The sequence below is a fragment of the Rhipicephalus microplus genome, chromosome 4 (genome assembly GCF_043290135.1).
Source record: "Rhipicephalus microplus isolate Deutch F79 chromosome 4, USDA_Rmic, whole genome shotgun sequence".
Taxonomy (NCBI): domain Eukaryota; kingdom Metazoa; phylum Arthropoda; class Arachnida; order Ixodida; family Ixodidae; genus Rhipicephalus; species Rhipicephalus microplus.
In genome coordinates this window covers 87,181,579-87,196,000 of record NC_134703.1, presented here as the reverse complement: position 1 = coordinate 87,196,000, position 14,422 = coordinate 87,181,579, and positions in this window count along the sequence as shown.

Genomic DNA, 14,422 nt, shown 5'->3' with positions numbered 1-14,422 from the left:
GGGAGGCATGAGGACTGTCCCTCTCATACACAACATAAATAGGCAGAGTGCATCAAAGTAACAACAATAGAAAAAACAAACAATGGTTAGAGTACCAGCTTCATTTACACGCAACAATATCAATGCGCCATACAAACAAGAAGAGGAAATAGCCGTGTACGGCAGCCATCAATACAGAATACACTGCACGAATGTATACTTACAAAATAAAACGGAACAGGTGCGCTCCTCAACTGTAGTGCAATCTTCAATGTGCATTACAGCAAGTAAAACAACCAATGCACCAAGCAAAAAGAAAATAACTCAAAATACACTTCTTATACAATGAAATACGTGCATACAAACAGAAAACAACCGACGGAAGGGAAAAAAAAAACAACATGCTCATAGACCTCAAGTCTCAATGCGCGCAACGACAACTGTACCGGGTCACGCCAATCTTAATCAATTTACGAAATCATTCGGTTTATGCTAACATCTTCCTCCCTCTACACCTGGCTCGCCCCTTGTGCTTCCCTGAACGCCACCATTGACGTTCCTTGAAATGGACTAATGGCCTACCCTCTCGTCTTTCTTGCGACTGAGTGGGGCCTGACCTAGGCTTGCGCAGCGCAGTGCGCTTCCGCTTCTTTCGTTTCCGGCGATGTTTGCTTGCCCCCTTTCTCTCGATGCCATCATCATGTCGCGTCGGGAACTGAGTGGTTGGGAAGCTCGTTGGAGCTTGTGTTACATTTTGCCCCACGCTCAAACATTTTGAACTCGGTGTCACGACGGACTGCCGGGCCAAATTATCTTTGTTAATGCTGATGAAACCATTAACTGGGCCCTCTCCGATGGCATCGCTGCACTCCTGAAGCGTCGCGTCCTCGCTGTGTTTAGCCACTGTGCTAACCCTATCTGCATGTGACGATCTCGAGACGTCCTCTCGAGGCATGAGGATGGTTTCCAGCTTCTTACTGAGTCCATTAGGGCTGCTGGCACACACCTCATCCTCGCTAGGACCGTTTTTTGATACTGTCTCTACCTCGAGACCGGCCAAGGCCTCGTTCTCTACATCATTTATATGGAGGCATTCGAGAATATGCGGGCCCTTTTCTAGCGCGATTTCTGGTTCTGGCGTTTCCTGCCACACTTTAACGTCCAGCGCTTTCCGATGCGCCTCGCTTTCAGACTGCTGTCTTTCTGTTTCGCGCTTTCTTTCAGACTCTTGTCTGAGCTGCTCTTCTTTTGTCGAGACCGAAGTTCCGAACGTCCGGAACCTATCTGCATTAACTACCTCGTTGTTCGCGTTCTGCTGACTGAGTCGCGCAACAGCTTCATTTGCCTCGCAAGGCAGAACTGTGAGTAGCCCTTGACACCATGTGTCTCGCTCAAATGACAGTTTCTCGCCGGCATCGCCGTGCTCACTGCTGGATCGGCTCACCCTGCTACCCTCAATGAGGCGAATCTTTAATTGCAGTAACTGCACTTCCCGTTCTCCGGCTTCCCTTGCCGCTTCTCGTTCTTTCGCCCTTTCTTCCCGGGCCCATGCTCGCTCTTCTCTGGCTAACGCCTGCGCCTGTTCCTGCTGCTCCTTAACCCATTGTCTCAGTTCGGCGCCCTCGAGGCCTAACTGTTTACCGTACGCGAGCCACTTATCAAAATCCACCCACTCCATACTGCAACTGTCACTATAATACCACTATAAAAACAGCGCAATCATATGCAGGATGCAACCGCTTCACTGTGCGGCTCTATCACCACGCTGTCCGCACGGTTCTCGTTCACCCCTCACTGTCTTACTCTTGTACGGAACGTCCTGTCCTGTCGCGGACGCCAGTTTTGTTACAAGCTGCCACTCTAGCGTCGCCAGCGCGAAGTCGGCGACGGGAATGACAGCAGGTTGGTTCGTTCCGTACGCAAGCAGGGACAGTGAAGAGATCAGAGACGTGAGAAAACAAAACAAACTTTACTCTAGTGATATTGCAGCACACGGGATCTAATACAACACTTCAATACAACTAACAAAATACATGGACACTTGATACAACTAAAGAAATATATAACAGAAACAATAAATCAGCTTACGAGAGAGAACTATTACAAACTACACACACTAACAAGAATAGAACGACGGAGGAGAAAGTTCGAAGATATAAACAGGTGAAGGCATACGTGTGATGACCGGCAGCGTTGTGTCCCCGACGATCGGATGCGAAAAGTCGAAGAGAGTTCTGGCACGACTGCGATGTCGGCGGTGTTGCAACGCTGGTGGCTCCGGGAGGCTAGTGCTTGCAGGTGACTTCGAGCAGGTTGAGCTAACTCGAGGCGAAGTCCCGATGTCTACGTTGCAGACGTTAATATCGCGTCACAACTAGACGAACGGCTAAGTTTAGGTGGCCAGCCGATACAGAGCCCCACTAAAAACTTCTGGAAGAGATGCTTGTTGATCTGTTTCTACACCATCTTGGTCAGCGACTAGTCTGCCTAGCAGGGCAAATACCTGCGCTTAAATCCCCCTCGTGTCCCCTCGCCCTTTTCCTTGGGGACAAGAGATTTCAACCTGGGTCCAATCATGCGCGTTTAATTGAGGGGAAACTCCGCCCCAAAAATATTTTGACCCCACCCCTTTTTAATAGGGAGAGGGCCCGCAACTAGCGAGAGTGACAACCTGTCGGGTTGTTGTCATACGGCTTGGCCACCAGAGCGTTTCCCACGCTTTTCTCCGTGGGAACGGTCAACCACTTAGCTCTCAGTCGGCGCGTCTTGTAGTCTAATCCTTGTTCGGGGTATACCGCGGCCTTCTACGACCTTGCAGACGTCGCCACGGTTACAAAAGGATTAACTGTCGGCGGCGACGTTCTAAGGAGAGCACCCCAATTTTGCACTTATCGGTTCCCTTTCATGTGCCGCCGTTTCTCACGGTCAGTCGGGGAGTACGGCGCCCGTTAATTGCCGTGACGCGGTGTCGCCGAAAATAGCCGTCCGTGACATACACACTACCCGGTATGCCCCAGAAATAATAATATTAATAAATAATAATAATAATAATAATAATAATAATAACACGATCGGCAGTTCTAAGGGCCGAAAATACGATATGACCTAGAGGTGCACCGCAGTGTAGCGCTCTTTAAATTTCTGCTGTCTAGGGTTCTTTAGCGGGCCCCTAAATTCAACTACATAGTGCTTTAGTATGTAGCCTTCATCGAAATGTGACCCCTCGGTCGCGATACTCGGTTGAGAAGCTGAGCATTGTAACCACTGTACCACAGTAGTGGCCGCTGTGAGAGCTTTGCCAACATGTTTCGGGGAATTTCTGCACATAAGTATTTGCGAGTCAACAATTCTGATTATTTGATTGACTGATTAATATGTGGGATTGAACGTCCCTAAACCACTATATGACTATGAGATACGCCGAAGTGGAGGGCTCCGGAAATTTCGACCACCTGGAGTTGTTTAACGTGTACCCGAATCTGAGCACATGGGCCTAGAGCACTTTCGCCTTCATCAAAAATGCAGCCGCCGCAGCCGGCATTCGATCCCGCGACCTGCGGGTCAGCAGCAGAGTACCTTAGACACTAGGCCACCACGGCAAGGCGAGTAGAGTTTTTTATTAGTTTTGTTAGTAAGGAGCGAATATTTCTTTCGCCTACTTCTCGTTCAGTTGCATCAAGACTCGCGGTCATCACCAATAAATGGCCGACGTGCATACGTTCCGAAGTTCTGAGAATAGCCTGTTAACGTTTTAGAGTTTAACCAGATAGAGTCCTTAGAGAAATAGCGTTATCAAAATGCGCATGTGCAAAACGTTAATCTACTTGTAGCGTTTACTGTACGCACAATTGTTTTTTTTTTTCAGATTTAGCGTTAACGCGTACACGCGTGGTTTACGTAGTACCCGTAAAACATGGCGACTGTTTCGGATGGCTGCTTCAAACAGGCGTTAACGTTGTTGAAGAATTCACTTCACTCACAGCAAGTGAAGCTGAATGGCTTCGCTTTTCATTAGGTACATTCGACAACCGAGTATCACAGGTAACATGGCGGAGCTCCTGATATCGCTCCGCGTGTCTAATGTATACCTAGGCACAGCTAAAAGACTGGTGTGAACCAGAGTTACCAACCCGAATTTTGCGGGACTGTCCTGACTTTTCGTATAGGGTCCCAGCTCCCGTACCATTCCTGTCGGGACAACTATATGTCCCGGATTTCTTCCGGACCATCCAGTTAAAAATCCAACGCACGTCCAACAACACACCTCACACACGAATTTTTTATGAATCACGAATCAATACTGCGATAGCTAAAGTCTATAATGGTAGTGGCTGCGAAGGGCTCCAGCCACTTCAGCTGAACTTCCGCGGGGAGTGTGATGACTTTTGCGAGTACATTCTTCGGCAAAAGAAAGTGCTGCGAGCATCACGTAGCCAACTGAACTACCACTTCAAAAGGATTTTATAACAACAATGAAATGATTTCTACAAAAGATACTGCGATCAAGACGATTACTTTTACTGTTTCCTCATCGTAGTGTAGCCACCCCCACTCCCCCCCTTTGGCTTTACCGAGTTCTTTCAATGAAGAGTTGGTAACCCTTGCAGCCTAGCGTAAATGCTTTGGGGTTCGTGGAAGTGTTTAGTTGGAAAAGCACGAATGCCCGAAAGACGCGTAATGTCCCTGTTGCTGCGTCAATTTCTCAAAAATTATTAAATAAGAAAGCTATGACTATTGTTTTATTTGCTTCACAATTAATAAATAAAGGTAACAATATGAAGTATTCGAGAGCTGTTCCAGATATGTTAGGACTGTCCAACTGTTCGTTTTGTTCGTTTTTTTTTAAATAACCAAATTCTCACAAACCTCGCTAATAGGTGATAATAGTGCTTGCTTATTTATTTATTTATTTATTTATTCATTTATTTATTTATTTATTTACCCTGCACAATGAGAGAGATTATAGCAGGTGTGGTATACAAAAGTAGTTCGCTAATAAGGACACAAACATATAAATATAAGAAATCCACATAATTCTGTGGGAAAACGAGCAATTGCCATGGTGAATAAAGCAGATAATTAGTAAGCAACCTAAGACAATAGAAGCGAAAAGAAAAATGCAATGGGTAAAAAAAAAACCCCGTCGAATACGTTGAATCAGCAACACAACTACGAAAATATACAAATAGCAAGCACAATAGGCACATAATCAAGAGTACATTCACATTACGTCAAAGAGCGAAACCAAAACCTGATGGGGAAAACCGATTTCGCGGCCCAGTGACGTATGAGAATCCAAGAATGTGCCTGTTTTCCGCAAGGTTGTATACTATGGAACAGAAACAACGCTGATAGGCCTCGTGAGAAGCAGGGAATCCGGTAAACAAGTCCCACCCAGAGCATCAATGAACGCCCCTCATTCAGACTCCGCGTAGGACTGCGCTTTATCTCGCGCCGGAAGTGACAACCGCCGGTCTTTTCCCCAAGTCCACTCTGGTCGTGGCCGTCAACAGGCAGCACTCTCGCTAATGCATTCGCGATGTCCCCTGCAATACGCCGACGGAAGTCCGCGATCAGGCGTGCGATAGGTGACAAAGAAAGTGCTTCGTGCTCAATCGTGGAAACAAATTTTGAGAGCGCCTTGTTGGAACGCGGCGAGATACAAAGTGCTAGCAAGACGATGCACTGACCAAAGCTGGCCAACAAACACTTAGCAGGTGTAAACATTCCTTCCCGCACCCTATAGACATACCAGCGTCATCTTCAACCATACGCAAGAACGAAATATGATGTATCAAGTATCTGCGCGTCCTAACAAGTGATACGGTGATGATAATTCATGAACCGTATCACCAAAGCGGAAACTTAACGAATGTGAGCTCGAAGAAGTTGGTGAACAATATATTTTTGCACGATATGAACAATTTCAAAACGCAGAGAATTATATTTTACGTTTTTCTTTAATACATCAATATTATGGTAGCATATTGAGAAAACCCGAACCGTCATCCTTCTTTCTCTCCTCTCCGCGATGTTTCTGAAGGCCGGTGTATAAAAGGTACTTGTAGAAGTTTTTCGCCTTAGTTTCTGTTTGTTTGTTTCTAAATAATTGATCAATTGAACACAAGGAGACACGAACGAGCGCTTCCAGTTGGTTCTGTTCTGTTCTATTCTACTCTGTTTCAATTTGTCCTTTCCTCTGTTATCCTGGTTTGTTTTACTCTGTTCTAGTCGGTACTGTCCTGTGCCGTTCTCACTGCCCTCTGTGAACAGGCGGATAATTATATCCCATCGGCCACTACATTTCTATAATTTCTTAGCGTCACAAAATTAAAGAAAGAAAGAAAAAAAAATATCAACCACCCCCACACCCCAAGCAAAGACGATTTAAAGAATAACCATACAGCAAACTGAAGCAAATAAATGCAATATCACGTCAATGGGTAACTAGCTTGCAAGTTCACTTACGAGTAAATCGGTCTCACGCACGCACTTCTGTCCAACCTCTTGACACCTATTGAACACAAATTGCCTATTGCCCCTCTCTGAGTGATTGCCGTTACTTATTGAAACAGGATGCACTCACGACTCCCCATTGTCTCCGCGTTGTCTAGGCACACTGTTTTCACTGAAGTGTAACATGAGTTCCCCTTCTATTATAACAGATAGACGGAATGCCCGCCAAGCTTTACGGGCCGTGACGTCGCCCAAAGCTTCCGTGCCGATAAGATACGCACCACTGCGACAAAGTATTCAGAGCGCACAGGCAGGCACAGGCCAGACTATATTACGTTGTCACCGTGCAAGTTCCCGGCCAGTTTATGAGCCGAGCTATTTTAGGCCACTCGCGCTCTTGTTGAGAAAGATGCGACAGCATCCGTGTGTATTCATTTACTTTGCCGAACGAAAAGAAGCATTGCCGAGGACAAACCTGTATGTCGTGTATGTCACCATTGCTCAAGCTGAGTTTCTGTAATTGGCTTTCTCAACTCTGTGGTCGTTACCCGAAACAGGCACCCGCGATAACTGGCGATGTAGCAATGCTGTTACGATGCATCATGGGCATGAGCGAGCGTGAGGCTCTCCGAACTTAATGAATATGACTGTGTGAAGCGCTAGCGCGCCGAGGCTGCTCAGCCATCTCTTTCGGCTGTCTGTTCACTGTTACTGTTTCACCTTCATCTAACCTCAGTCAAAATATATTTACCAGAACTACAATGTTATAAAGTCGAGACAAATGAGAGAGACCATGATATATTCGAAGGTCATTCGTCGAGCATTATGTGTTTTAATTGTTAAGAGAATCGGTGTACCTGGGAAATAGTAACGTATGAACATGTTCTATAGCCAAACAACCCAGATGCATGCTAAATGCCTCCCGTGTTCCGCAATCGTGTACTTCAAGTATGCATTCTGAATGTCGTTTCAGGCCAAGGGTGTATTTTATTCTTCCACTCAGTAAACGTGAATGACTGCTGTAGAACATTGTTTAATATAAGAACTTCTTGCTGGGCGAATTGATGAACATTTCGCACCTTGATGTCAGCGCTAAAACAGGCGAACTCATGAGATATGGAATGTCATGCTCTACTGAAAAATGCTTCACCGCATCAGGTTGCAATGAAATATGTACCGTAATGATGCGCAGACAGGCGGGTGCTGGGTTTCACATCATTGAAGGGGGGGGGGGGGGGGGGGGTCGGGATCAAAGTTTTGTTGTAGCATTCTCCGCCCCCATTGGCCAGGTCCAGAAAACATGCTTCACAATGAATGAAAAAAAATCACGAAGCGATGACGTGCTTCTGAAAATGACCTGCATTGGGTCTCTGGCTTTCTTCAAGTGAATATGAAAAGTAAACAGCTCTTTCAATGCAGCACCGGGGCCCTTCGGCCACCATAATAGTCAGAAATATGTGAGGTCATAACTCAGTAAAATTAAGGGACAAACTCCACGTCTCCCCCCCCCCCGTGGGGGGATTAGGGGAGGTGACCACCACCAAGCCTTGCCCCCCCCCCCCCCCCACGCGCACGCCTATATGCGCAAACGAACCGAGCCCGTATTTACACAAAACCACTTACCAGGCTGTGAACGTGTTGCATCGAGAAACTATCGCGCTCTGGTAAAATGAAGATCGGCTCGTCACTAACGCAATAATTTGTTTTTTCACGCGATACGCCCCCTTGATTTCACGGGCCGCTTTGTACCAGCTTCTACCAGAAAAGCAGTTGAGGAAAGCATTAGCGTTACGGAAACGGGCCGCTTGAGCCCGCGTGGTAACACTCGCGTCGAGGCACTGCGCGTCCGCTGAACACAACGCCCAGCTTCTAATTACCTCAGGCTAGCTAAAGCATTGGCGTTCGCCCTTCCCCCGCTCAATACACTCCAGGGACCCCCCTTCCCGCCACCACGATGCAACATGGGTTTGCACCCACCATAAGGAGCTGCCGACGCACCCGTGTTTGGCATGCCGATTAGAAAACATGGTCCCATGAAATCCTGCTCTAATTTATCATGTGTGGAGCTTTGCCAACTCAAAAAAAAGGAAGAAAATGTGGTTGTTACCGATACATTGGCGAAGCGGATTGTTTCTCTACGAGTTTATTCTTTGAATTCTCCGTTAAAAAATGCTCTACGTAAAAGAACCCACCTACTACAAAAGTTCTACGCAACAGACAAATAATGTTTCGCAAGATCCTATTTCCTTCAGAAATCCACTTTTATGCCCAGCAAGTGACAGCAGGGAAAAACAAACAAAAGTACCTACATAAAGGACATTTTTCGAGGCTATTTTGTGACTCTGATACACGATCGAAGCAATTGACTTTGAAGCGTAGTATCGCAAATCGGCAAGTGCGTGTGGTCGAGGTCGGTGATATTGCGACGCGCAATAGAAATGCAAACTGTTATTCTTGCCCAGCCGCGCATGTCCGAACGACGAACGTGCGAAATACTCCAACTGAGGCTTCCGCTATTGAGCAGCACACCCTTGATAAAAATTGCACAGACAGGATGCGCAGGAAGTGTCTTACTGAAGCGCCTATCTGCCGTTGGAGGCCAGCTATTTCTGGGCTAGTCAAAGCACTCCGAGGACATCACTGTAATATACAGGAAGTATAGACTTCGGCTATAAATGGTCTTAGGCACATCTTCACAACTACACTACTAGAAGGTCTTGTTTCGCGGTGTTTTTCAAAATAACAAAATCGAAACTAACCCGACGGAATCACACTTCCCTAGAGCACGCAACACCAGCCGCTGTGCCTGCAGGAATATGCGAAGACAGGCACCGTAATGATACTATACGCATGCAAGGCCCTTGTGCTATAATTCAAGCATGAACGCAAAGCTTGTAGCTAACATGAGTTAGAAGCTGCGGTCAACAACCATGTCAACAGCTACACGCTCCCCAGCTGTCATGGAATCAGAGTAGTCTATAGACAAGTGTGATTCTATATACAGGCTCTCGCATTCAATCGCAACACTGGCAAACCTGATTCAAGTTCGCGTTTCTCGTGTGTTTGCGCGGGTGTTTAAAAATGTTGTCAGAGCAAGAGCCTTAGACGCCTCTTTAAACGCGGAAGTTGACGGCCAGCGTCAGTTTGAATACGAAAAAAAAAAAATCGTCGCCTTGTGATGAAGTCACCATGACATCATACAACATGACGTAACACGACATCGCCACTTGGTCAGGGCTGGGACGATCACGGAGGCCGTGCAAAAACCAGAGCACAGTGCACAAAGCTTGCAACGTCCCCAATCTTGGAGGCACAGCAAAACTATGTTATGTTCAGAAAGCTTCAAGAGTAAGCGGCGGAGGATCGGTACATCAACCGAAAAAAAAGGAGGGAGGGGGGAGGTGACTTTTGTCTTCGAGTTGTCTTAGCTGGTCTCATAAGGGACCCTTGTGAGTCTCCACAACGGCGATTACGATAAGCACGATGTTGCCATATCCAGAGGTCTATGTACACGCACATTATGCATCGGTGCATATATGTCAGTTCCACTCCTATTAGGCTGATTTATGCTTCTTTTTTCGCCAAGTCATCTGCGGATTTTTCAGGTTGCTTGTCTGCGTTTTTTGTTTATAGGCTGAAAGGGACAGGGTATGTGCATTTTTCCAGCAAATACTCATTTTATAGCGATTGTCATGTTCCACTGAAGTACGTTAGTCATTCACTAATCGTGCTATTGTTATTGAGTATGTGAGTGTTAAAGTCGAAGCACATACTCGGAGAATATTGCCCCGCCGCGGTGGTCTAGTAGCTAAGGTACTTGGCTGCTGATCCACCGGTCACGGCATCGAATCCCGGCTGCAGCGGCTCGATTTTCGATTGAGGCGAAAATGCAGTAGGCCCATGTGCTCAGATTTGGGTGCCCGTTAAAGAACTCCAGGAGGTCGACATTTCCGGAGCCCTCCACTACAGCGTCTCTCATAATCATATGGTGGTTTTAGGACGTTAAACCCTACATATCAATCAATCAATCAATCAACCAACCGATCATTCAATTAATCAATTAATCAATCAATCAGTGGATTCGGGGAATAAGCAATGGACGTTAATCACGCACCAACAAACGTGCCTTCGGTTGAGTGGAGACAAACTCGGAGACAATGTTAAAAAGTAAATGCGTGCTTCGTAAAAAATAACGGCTCCTTTCGCATTGCGAAATATCTGGAATAATGTTTTTAATTCCCCTTCGTATTAGAGTGATTTTTTATTTACTTATAGAACAATTCAAGAATTGAAAAATAAATAAACTTCCGCCTAATTTGGGCTTCCTCGTGAAAATCACACCATTTTTCTTTGGCTTCATTTGTGATGATTATTCGCTTCTCAGCTCAGTAAAATCTGGCAACGCTGCATAATTGCCAAATGAAATTTAACTTGTCTTTACTGAGAAGCAGTACCGGAAGACAAATGAGAAAGCGGGATGGGTACCAAAATATCACTGTACACTTACAGGCTCCGCTGTCAAGTCAAGCATCGCTTGCTCCATTTGACATTTCTTCACTCAGATATGTAGCCCCCGTCTGACGGGTCGAGAGAAACATTTCCGACACATCCCTCAGCATTTTCCCCGTAAGACAACTTACCCTGGAAGAATATTTGCAGGCCAAACATTGAAGGCATCGATACGACACAAGTTCGCGAAAAGCCACTGAAGTGCCTCTCGGGTGCACAAGCATGCACGACGCAAAAGTGTTTCATTATTCTGTCATTCACACAGCCAACCTCCATATGCGTTTGGCCCCGCCGCGGTGGTCTAGTGGCTAAGGTACTCGGCTGCTGACCCGCAGGTAGCGGGATCGAATCCCGGCTGCGCCGGCTGCTATTCCGATGGAGGCGGAAATGGTGTAGGCCCGTATGCTCAGATTTGGGTGCACGTTAAAGAACCCCAGGTGGTCGAAATTTCCGGAGCCCTCCACTACGGCGTCTCTCATAATCACATGGTGGTTTTGCGACGTTAAACCCCACATATCAATCAAATCAATCAATCAAAGCATATGTGTTTAACACATGTTTTTTTTCCACACTCACACACAGTGAATGCGGCGCTGAAGAAAATGCACTATAACTTTTCGTGCCACGAGGTCAGAGTGGCAAGATTGTTTCTTTTCCAAGCACTTCCGCCCGAGTGCTTACTTCCGGTTTTCTAGAACGTGGATGGATGAAAACAACATTATTGAACGTACTACCGGAAGTGACGTCTTAAAACCATAGTATGTATTTGAGAGTAGTGGAGGGCTTCGGAAATTTCAACCATCCAATTTTTTTTTTTATTCTGCACAGGCAGCGCGCTGTCGTCACACACTCACACCGCGTAATGCCCCTATCGATGGACAATGAGTGATGCTATCTAGCTCATCTAAACAGTCAAGTGTGGGTACGTGCGCTGAATGTGGTTATGTAATCACTTTTTAATATAGTTTGATCATAAGCTGCTTATATGATAATGAGCGTTGTCTAATGAAAGGTTAATATATCCGCTGTTGTAGTGCCGAAAATTGCCCCATTCACACTGAACCTGATGGTGATCCTGCCCACACGTGGGCGAACACCTCGTTTGATCCGGTCTGAATTGTTTAAACATGACGACGATCATAAACTTAGTGAGTATCCGAAGGAGTTTACAACACTAACCACTTTCCGTACTTCTCATTTGTCATAAAGCAAAGAGGAACATTAAGAAATGTACAAGGTAGCTTATGCGTTTGCCAAAGACTACCCGAAAGCGAAATGCATCCGGTTTTACTATTTTTAGATCAATTTATATCACTTCGTATCTCTTTATCACTTTAAACCACGCGGGCGCCGCTTTTCATATTTATTTAGTTCCGCTAAAAAATTGTGAACGCGCGGATCGTGCGCCTCTGTGGTCATGTAGCGTCCGGGCAAGTGACGTGAGCGCCATTTTCTTGTATACGCGCACATTTTTTTTTTATCTGGCAACCATAATAAAGGGCAGCAAAAAAACACACACACACACAACGAACAAACAAACGAGCGAGACAACGAGGACACAGAGCATTCGTTCTCTCGCTCGTTTGCTGTGTTTTTTTTTTTTTTTTGCTGCGCTATACATTATGATTGACCTGTTCCAACTCGCCCAACCGGCAACGTTGCTAAGTTATCTGGCAAATTCTGCAAATACGAAGTGAGTGCGCAGTTCACGCACCTCAATCCACTAGTCGCGCGGGTGGTCATGTGACTGTGTGTAGCACGCGGCTTTTTGCTCAAGTTCTTGAACTCCTAAGGTCACGCTCGCGTAATACTTATAAGGCTTTCGCCCAAATAATTTCGTGGAATATTTTAGGGGCGAAGCTTCTTAAGGCGCGGGTCTGTACATCCTCCGATGTTGTACGTAGCAACTGGTGGCACATACCCGCCCTAGAGCGGGTATGTGCCACAGGAAGTGCCAGATTGGAGATGGCGGTACTTGGAGTGTTCATTAGATGGACGCACGGACGGATGTACGGACGGCCGCACAGACAGACTAGTGGAAGAATGGACGGACAGATGGACGCGCGCAGCGGGTATGTGCCACAGGAGATGCGAGATGCTAGATGGCGGTACTTGGAGTGTTCACTAGATGTATGCGTGGATGGCCGAACAGGCAGAGTAGAAGATGGACAGACAGATGGACGGACGCGCGGACGTACGGATGGATGGACGTACGAACGGATGGACGGATGGAAGGACGGACTCACGGATAAACGCATGGACAGATGGACGGATGCACGGATGGTCGTGCGGACGGACGGAAACACGGACGGGCTGATGGACGCTTGGCCCCACTCATAATTATTCACTCCGTGGATATTGTGTGATCTTTTTGAAAACAAACGCAACATTTCCCTAACCGAGATAATCAGACAAACGTTTCTACATATGTACGTTTTGTTGCCTATCAACCGAATATTTTGCAAGCAGGTGCGGAGCTACTATCCCGCCACCCTACTCCCATCAAAAAAGTTAACGAAACTAATTACGCAAAGTTAATGAACAGTGATGAATCCCGGAACTGCCTACCCACGCGAATCAAGTTAATTAACCAAGCTAAGCGATTGTCAACCGCCTAGTACTTACCGCGAGTCACAAACGACTGTTTACGCCAGACATTCGGCAGAGCATGAGAAAGCTCGTTCGTTTCATGTATGTCACACTGTGAAAACGTCACGTCACTCATGGTCGCATGTGGTGGACATAGTGTTTTCTAAAGATTAACTGGCGGGAACTATGGTGCTGTCATCTTTCAGCGACCACGGGAGTGATGGATAGTACACGGATTTTCCACGTCTTTGTACTAGCGGGTGACGAATCGCACTTGTGGCTTCGTTTATTGTTGTGTTTCGGTTCTGTTTCGAAGCAAAGCGTAGAACCGTTTTGAACTTCGTGAGCCGATTTGAAGTAGTAAGCCTAAAAGATCAAGGTGGTAAAGCGCAACTGCTGAAAATTTGCCGATTGTTGTTTTGTAACGGAGTAGCTTCAAGCCCCACGAGGCCAAAAAGATTGTTAAGTGCGAAGACAAGGCATATCCATGTATTACCTATGATTCCCATTCTCGCTGAAGCACCATGTCTGGCAGTTTTCATAGACACTAGCGCCAGAGTTCCCTCTAGTAATTATTTAGGAAACATTATGGTCGCGGGCACCTTATCAGGTTTTGAAGGTTGCACTTTGTGACATTACAGCCTCTGCCCTGCCGGTATAGAAGGAAAGTAACTCGTTTCGCAGCGCGCAAATGTGGTGAAATTGGTTTACCCGCATTAAGAATAAGGGCGCGAACTAATGGGGCAAACATAAGGAGCCCTTCCCTTGTCAGATATATTATGGCAAGGGAATGTTAAGGTGTGCGTGCCTGGCCTGCTGTTCTTCCTTATTCTCTGCTTTTATTCTTTCTTTCTTTTGTACTGCATCGCCCAATATCTTTTTTCAATCT